This window comes from Diplotaxodon limnothrissa, linkage group LG9 (assembly GCF_057381915.1).
Source record: "Diplotaxodon limnothrissa isolate DT_005_m linkage group LG9, D_limnothrissa_male_GT1.1, whole genome shotgun sequence".
Taxonomy (NCBI): domain Eukaryota; kingdom Metazoa; phylum Chordata; class Actinopteri; order Cichliformes; family Cichlidae; genus Diplotaxodon; species Diplotaxodon limnothrissa.
In genome coordinates this window covers 31,251,570-31,259,983 of record NC_140604.1, presented here as the reverse complement: position 1 = coordinate 31,259,983, position 8,414 = coordinate 31,251,570, and positions in this window count along the sequence as shown.

The following is an 8,414-nucleotide window of genomic DNA, read 5'->3' as shown; positions in this document are numbered from 1 at the left end:
GATACTTAAACCAGTTTTGTGTTCCAGTCTGTGAAGCTGCAAAAATGGCAGACTGGAAGACTCTGATGGCTTTCATCAATCAGAATCTCAACAGGTATGTACTCAGCATTGTTGCCCAATGAGCAATGTTCAAGTGAAATCTGGTGGCAAATTGTAGGAATGCAGCCAACGTGCAGAGTGTTTGTGTGATGCTATTCTGTATAAGAGTGAGCAATTTAGCCATTATTTAATTACTTTTTTGGTATCATTCAATGTTCTAAAGTGACTTGTGCCAAAGCATAACGGTAAATATTCTGACCCATGTGGACCATATAGTTATAATCATCCCTCCTTTTTCTCTTGTCGTTTTTTTTGTTTTTTTGTTTTTTTGTTTAGGCGAAGACTTGTTGTCAGAACTGAAGGAGGAAGTTTAGGAAAACCAGCACATGATGTAGAGAAATTTCAGCACTGTGGCTTGACAGGAGCAGGTCCTGCCTTACCTGAACACCTTTTTCAGTGATGGAGCTTCCTGTTTGTATCCAAACACTGGGTCAGTTAAAGAGGGTGGGGGGGTAGAGAAAGGCCACTTCCTCCCTTGTGTTGGTGTAGCTGAAGTTGTAGAAGTTAAATATTGCACAGTACTGTGTCAATATTTTCTCCTCTTGCCTTTGGTGCAGTTTATCCATCTAGATTATTTTGGTATGGACAACCCACTTTTGTAGTTTTTGCTGAGCTCTGTCTCTGAAAAGTAACGTTTCCATCCTAAAGAAATCCAGACTGTGTTACAGATCTACTGACCTTGTAGGAATTCTTTTCTTTCCTCTGAACTACATCTGCTAACCATATCAGTGTCCTAGAGGAAGCACGTAAAGGCTTTGAACAAGAAGCTTGACTTCATGACAGGCTTCATGCTTCTTTGTAGTTGGCAGGTGTAGACACTGCACCAGATTTCTGAGTTTCAACAAATTCATGCATTTCAATAATATTTGGTACTAGAAAAGGTGGCAGTCAAGAAACAGGCAGTGCTTCATTTAACAAAGTCAATATTTACAGCAGAAAAGATGCAGGTCTAGATCATTGGCTTTAAATATTTATTAAAAACCCTGGACTAACCTCCAGCCTTAAAACATGTTTAGCATAAAAATATTAACAGGTGTAATTAAGACATGTGTGCACAAAGTCTTTCAAATACAGCCTCTGTCATGTCAAGAAACATGAACAGAACATTTAAAATGGCTGTCAGATAAAATCCACAGCAAACCTGATATGCTGCCAGTGCCAGCTAGCTTCCATGTTGGAAAAACACAGATGATGTGGAAGTGCTTTAAATTTCTCTGAAAACCACCAGCATGTGGTTTCATAATCAGACCTCCACACATATTTCTGCCATGTTGTTTTTGAGACCAGTATAGCAAAAATCCTCATCTTGAGGCTCCAGAATGAGAATTCACAAATAAAAGGGGCAGTAACAGCAGCTACAGCCATCTCTATGCTGTTAGCAAGGCTCTCCACTTTGTGTAGAAACTTGCACTGTGAAGTCCGGGGTTGTTTACATTCAATGCGGTGCTGAAGACACTGGTGTTGCAATCATCATCTACATTATTTCTACAATTATTGGAAAATGAAACAACACATTTTCATCTCTTAATGTTATATAAAAAAACCTGTGATGGTGCTCTCTCTGATTTTCCAGTTTGTGTTTTGGATAGACTAAAATGTATTTACAATAGCCAGAGCCGACTGAATTCAAATATTTCTAAAATCTAATGGATTAAAAATAAAGGACCTAAAATTTACCCTGACTTCTATTTACTAAAAGAGATCAAATCTGAGACTCTGCTATGTTGAGCTACATAAAAGCAGAAATAGTAAAATTTAATACAAAAAAGCTGATATACATTAGTGTCTGTAATTAAAGGAGCATTAGCAGCTGGCAAGGCTCTCCACTTGCTCCTTCAAAACTTGTATTGTGAAGCCCGAATTTGTTTACATTCATACCAGTGTTTAAAACAACAGGGTTGAATTCATATCAGTTGTCCAGTGGCATCGACCAGCCAAACATCTGGTATGTTGTTGGTTTTTTTTGTTTGTTTGTTGTTGTTTTTTTTTTTTTTTTTTTTTTTTTTTTTGTGGAGGGTCCATTGAGGTCCAGGCACAACCTTGCCCACAGGATGATGATAGGGGCCCTGATAATTTGCACCCTTTGTGATTGAGTTTACCTCCAGGTGTTGGGTGTACTCCCTGAAACTGAATCACTGAAAGATGCAGTCAGTTCTTGTGTAATTATAGTCAATACATTTCACCAAATGCAATTAATTCCCAAGATAATGACTGAATTAAAAACAGTTCTGTTTAATAATTGGAGATACTGGCATGAAGTGGGACGCCCTGATTGAGATGCTGAGAATCTGGACTCCTCCTAAACTTTCTCCTTCTGTTTTGAACCAAGTCTTCACCTAAAGATGGAAGAAAACAGAAAATATTTAATGAGTACAATAGACCCAAAATTCAAAATGAATTCAGTTTCTCATGTTCTAGTAACCTTGAAAAACACTCACCTGTTTGTAGGTCAGTCCTGTCACCTCTGTCATCTCCCATGGGTCATGGTAACATTTTTGGTTAAAGTGATGGACAAGAGGTTTTTATCTGGCTGTCTGAGAACAGCCCCCGGGTCCTTCCTTTGACCACCTGGGTCTTTTCTTCATTCTCTCACACAGTGCTTTTGACATTCTGGTTCTGTGGGACAGCAAAACTGTTCCTCTGTGACAGAGCTGGAAACAGCTTCAGCAGCCTCAAAGATGTTGTTCCTCGTCTCCTTATTGAGAGCACTCCCCACCCATGCAGTGAGCTCTGCCATGGGGAGACTTCCTTCAAGGCTGCTGCCAGAACTCCACAAGTCTATATGGTCCACATGGCTCAGCTCATCTGTGGTGCCATGACTCACTGTAGAAAAGCCAATTATACCAGGGTAAACTGCTGAGTGGATTTTAAGGCCTAGAGTTGGTGTAGGCAAGAATGCACAGGACTGAAAAAATCATTTTTCCCTCATTGATCCGCATTCATTGATTCATTGTTTAGAAAACTTAAAAAAAAAAAAAAAAAAAAAAACATTTAGAAAGTGGTCAAATAAATGAGCTCTCCTAAAACCTTCCACCTTATCTTTCTGAATATTCATATTTGTTTGCAATTTATCATTTTAACCACTGATGTCTGAAGAAAAAGTGTAATCTCACAGATAATGACCTGTTTGTAGTATTGGGCGGCAGGATTTCAGTTTCTTTATACCAGTGATATCAAAGTGATGCTGCAAGAGGTCGTTTATAAATTTGTAATCAGCTGTGTAAGATGGTAGCCTGGTATCACCTGCATATTAACTCACCTCCACATTTACTGTGGGAAATGGCCACTGATGTGTGAGTGGGTTTGTTTCACAACTGCTGTGAGCCAGTGGCTGTGATTGGGCTGGGTTCACTGAAGGCAGGTGTATTTGATTGCACTCTAGTCTAGTCTACTTATACTCCAGACTACAAGTACTGCTGTTAGTGATGGCCAAATGAAGCTTTCTGAAGTGTTGAAGCTTGTATTGGCCAAAAGTATGAAGAGCAGCTTGAATCTACAACTTTGAAATGAACTGCTTCATTATCATTGCCCAGTCACAGCTTCTGTTTAACATCATGTGATAATTCTGTCTGATATCAGGCTAACGTTGTGGTGCTTTGAACCTGTATTTTTCTCTGTGTGACACAATTTTATGTCTGTCTCATGAATAAATTAGAGATGGCACGATACCACTTTATGTCCGATACCGATATCATAAATTTGGATATCTGCCGATACCGATATGAATCCGATATAGTGTTTTTTAATCAACAAAACTGTTTTTTAAAATATCTTGCTGCATTTTGCAAGTCTGCAAGTTCATACTCAAGTTTAAAACAACAACTACACTAAGGCTATTCTGTTATACCTGTATACAAAAAAAAATATTTCATAGTTCAGCAATACTGATCAATCTAACAAACTTAGACCTACACCATCCTCCCTATTCTGGTATTTTAAAGAGTACTTAGCGTAAATATTAAGCAACCTAACTAATAGGGTTCCAACTCCCAGCAACAACAAAAAGAAATAAATAAAAAATAAGGAACCACCCCTCACGCTCCACCTCATGATGCTTAATCGACGTAATCAACCTTAATTTGATGCAGTGTGAAAAAAAAAAAATGCACAGAAATCAATTATTTTTCAAGAAATATTAAATAGATTCAACATCTTTCTTCAACAAAATTGCAGACTGCACAGATGGTACCTTCCCAAAGTAAAAAGTACTATAGCTTACTAGGGTATATATTAGACTTAATAGTCACTATATACAGTAATTGACTTCTATTCATTTTACATCAAATTAAAACTTTGGGTGTCAGATAATTATTTATTAAAAGCTCGACATTTTAAATGAGAATAAGAAAGAAAAGTATGTCTTTGTGCCCCCTTTTCCCTGTTAATGCCCTATCGGCCCCCCTGGCTAAACTTTGCTAGATGCGCCCCTGCACAGTTACCAGCCTCAGCTACGTAGAAAAAGATCCTGGTGTAGAAAGAAATATTAAATAAATTCAAACAACAGCTTATCAAGCTTAAACGTTCTGCTGTTGTTCAGCCGCTGGTTTCCTCTTTCTGGTGCAAAGTGGGCCAAAAACAAACAAGAGACACGGACTCGCGACAGAAAAGCCGATCAGCTGATCATTTAAGCAGTTTCACGATTGAAGTAGCAGCCGGAGAGCGAGAGGCAGTCGCTTGTTAAGCTTAACGTGGGAATGCTTTACAAACATTCAGAGATGGACTTACACACTTGCTTTACTTCTCTCGGGGATAACTTTGTCGGAGATGAAATGCCAGGTTGCTAGCGAAGCTCCACATGCTATCCAGACCACCGACAGGTCCGGCATGCCACAGCTGCTCTATCACGTGATGCATACTGCTCCGACTGCTAACGTTCTGAGGTGAGTTACGGCGTGTTGCAAGTTTTGCGAGGTGCTTTCGTGATATTTAATGGATCGGATTACATTTTTTATTTTTCTCCGATATCCGATCCAGTAATTTAGGTCAGTATCGGACCGATACCGATACGTAATATCGGATCGGTCCATCTCTAGAATAAATGTGATGAATAAATTTGTTTAAACATGAACAATGGTGTGGTCTCCCTTTACTAGTAATTTAACATTTGTAAACATAACAGACCAAAAACATACAAGAATTTGCCTCCACTTAGACTTCTTCTGTTCTTTGGATTCATCATCAAACCATAAAGTGCTCTGCTGTGAGAATAATCTCTGAAGACTTGGTTTAACTACAATTGAATATAATAAACATACAATATTTGGGCCTTTGTAAAATTCAATCGCTAGTAAACTGATGATAAATAACATGGAAAAATATTTTTCTTTAATCCCTTGAACGGTTTTTATTTATTATCAAATGATGATGATATAGGAACCAAAATTGATTCAGCTAATAAAAGTGAATCTCATCCCATACCATTACCTGCTGGAATTAAGTTATACGGGAGCTTAAAAATGTGATTTATTAAAATAAATTATGGATTTTTTAGCAAACAAAACAGAATGCAATTAAACTACATTTTGGCTCCTGTTTAACTAATATTTGCATTACTTCTAAGACTTTTCCTGTAATATCAGTGCAAAGATGACAGTGTTAAAAGTGCAGAACTGTAATTTTGATTGGACGTGATGTAATTGTCTCAAACTGTACAATTCTGTGAGCAACAGCAGTTAATGATGGTCCGTTTGAAGCTGAAGACCGCATCACTGTGCTGCAGAAATACTGTGTCGGGGCTTGGTACGTCTGAAGTTTAATTCAGTACGTCACTGCTTTAGTCCTTGACTCAATGGTTTATAAGGAAGTGAATCACTGGTGGGATTTGTGGTGTGTGTTAGTGATTTTGTGCAAGAGATCAGTGTGCAACATATTGAAATACATTATTGGTCCAAGCCGTCATAAATAGTAAGTAGTGGGAAGAAAATGACCTTCAATGTTAAGCTTTTTGTTGACGTGTACAGTGTAGTATAAGCATTAGAAGATCTTAAATAAAACGGTAACAATTATGTAAAAGTCATTTTAATGAAAATGAACAGGAACTTTATAGATTTTCAAAGAAAGAATATGAAAACAACACTTTTTTTTTTAAAAACGGTGCTCATCAAAATAGAAAACTGAACTTTTAACTTCCATCCATCTGTTCATTTAACTTAGAAGGAAGAAATGTCCTGCTGGTTAGGTGCATGTGCTCCCCTGTTATCTTTAACTAAGTGAGTTCACTTTGTGGCTGGGTGTTGTCTCAGTGTTCTCTCAGTATTCTCTCATCACAAACCTGTTTTATTTGACATTTCTCTTGTGCGTGAGTTTAAAGCTGGTGCTCCACCCCGCCGCTGCTCTCTTCTCCTCCAGTGTCACAAGGTGTGCCACAGGCTTCATTCTAGTCCTGAGATGTGACATTGGATAATGGCCAGAAAAGAGTTTTACAGATTGTGATTTTTCCTGAGTGAAGTGAAATGGACTGGCATTTATGTAGCACTTTTCTAGTTTTGCTCTTAACTCATGACACTTTTTCATATATATTCATTCAGCACTTTCATAAATGTAAGCGCTTTAGTCGACTTAAATTAGGAGCTCTGGCACATTTTGAATAACCTTTTAACCCTTTAAAACCAGTCAGAGCGGGCACGCTCCGTTTTGCGTAACTATTTTTAAATCCCGGTAGCACTGCAACCACGTAAGCTAGCGAAAAAATTGTTTTTGCATATGAAACCGAAGGAGTTGTACTTACATCTTATGCCATCAGCTTGTCCTAAGTCAGTTTCCTTCCACATAAAGCTTTGCAAAAACTGCATAAAAAGCACTTGCAGCAACAAAAACATAATATTCCAGAAACACGCTTTGCCGATCCGATCAGCTGTTTGTAACACTTCCTACGTCCATCAGCGCGAACTATCGCATGTCCGCCATGACCTGCCCGAAACCGGAAGTGACGTCATTTTCGCGGAAATGTAGTTTTTTACCATCAAGGCCTCATGAGCCTATACTTGTGTCTTTAAAAGTTATCTTTGACTTTATGACTTTCCGTGTCGTTTCTGGGATGCTCAGGACTCATATTGCACTGCTGGAAATAGTTTATTTTGATGCACATGCTGTTTTTTTTGCAAATTTGGATTATAATATTTATTTTTTGTTTTTCCTGCAGTATATAAAAATTGGTGTATTTCAAAAATAAAACTATGAAGACACTTAAAATTTCCTGTGGTGGGAAACTGTTTTGTGCAACTTTTTTGTATTTACAGTTTTGAGGGATAAGCCTCTTAAATTTCTCTAACTAGAAATATATGTTAAAAAGACAAAAACGATTTTATATTTCGTTGTAGTTTATTGCACTTTTTTGCAATTTATGCAATTACTATTTATGCAATTACCATCAGACTGTTTAACTCCTCTCTGGAGGGGAGAGGGAGGGGAAACAGGAGGACAAAGGAGGGGGGAACAACTAAGCTGTAGTGCCTCTGCACCTCACTGTACAATACCTTTTGTGCAATACTTTTTGTAAATAGTCAACAGTGCAATAGACTCAATACTTGAAATGTGCAATTCACTTGTATTTTTATTTTTTATTCCTATTTATTCTATTTATCCCCTTTGTATATTTTATTTATATTTGTCTCTGTATTTATGTGTGTGTGTGTGTGTGTGTGTGTGTGTGTGTGTGTGTGTGTGTGTGTGTGTGTGTGTGTGTATATATGTGTGTATAACAGTTCTGTAACTGTAACTTTGGTCGTTGCTGTGCTTTTTTTGGAAGTCGAATTTCCCAGAGGAACCCACCCGAGGGATTAATAAAGTTCTATCTTATCTTATATTATTAAAGTTTAGGCTATAATGGTTGTATTGATGTATATCAACTTGAAATGCTCCCAAAAATGGCACTACAGCTGAAGGCTGTAAAATATAATATAAGCGCTGGCGGACTTGGTTCTATGGTAGGTCTTAAAGGGTTAATTAAAACCCAGTTAAAAACACATGAACTCATATAGCCCCTCTGACACCCTGTGTGTTTCCACACATAAACACGCATACCCCCGAGCACACCTGAACGCACATGCGCACACGCACGAAATCTGTCAAACAGGTTGTCAAACCGGTTTGGTTGGCCGCCATATTGGACAGGTAGCAACGTATTACTACTCATGGCCTAAATTTCTTCCCCGACTTCTTATTCCAAAGCCTTTGTCTGCTGGTTTGAAGACAATAAATAGCTGGATGAACATGAAAAACATGTCCATCACTGCGACTGGGGAGAGTGCCCACCCTATGGAAGACGTCCTGCATCGTCCCGGTCCCCAAAAAGAACCAGCCCAATGAGCTGAATG